The following is a 571-nucleotide window of genomic DNA, read 5'->3' on the forward strand; positions in this document are numbered from 1 at the left end:
GGTGGTGTATCCATTTCGGCTGTATTAAATGAAAGAATTTTACAGATGGGGAACAGCTCTCTTGGCTCTTAGCATGTCAGGATGATGGTCCCTTTAATGTTACTTGGTTACACAATCTTAAACACATTGCTTTTAAATTAAGAAGGTGTATTTGCAGTGCTTAGATGTGTGAAAAGTTTTGGCAGATTGCATAATCTTGCTTTTCTGGGGTGGTTCTTGTGGGGAATAATACTTGCCATTCCTACAAAGCTTTTTAAGCATTAATTGTGCTTTGCGTATACTATTTTGCTAAATAGGTAGGACAATATTCTCCCCATACTGCAGCTGCGGAAGACCAGGCTGAGAAGGGAATTTGGAATTTACTGCAACGCCACTGCTCCTGTGTTCTTTTTGAAAACAACTGTTCTGGAAGTCTGAAGTGTGCCACCTTTTCCTATATTTCTAAGCAATGAATTTGGATGTTCAGGATTAAGAGAACATGTGGTCTGGGCTGTACAGGGCAATCCTAAGTGTGATTACTCAGAAGCAAGACCCACTCAGACAATTACCTTTGCACCTTGCTGACTGATGG

The sequence above is a fragment of the Tiliqua scincoides genome, chromosome 9, assembly GCF_035046505.1.
Source record: "Tiliqua scincoides isolate rTilSci1 chromosome 9, rTilSci1.hap2, whole genome shotgun sequence".
Lineage (NCBI taxonomy): Eukaryota > Metazoa > Chordata > Lepidosauria > Squamata > Scincidae > Tiliqua > Tiliqua scincoides.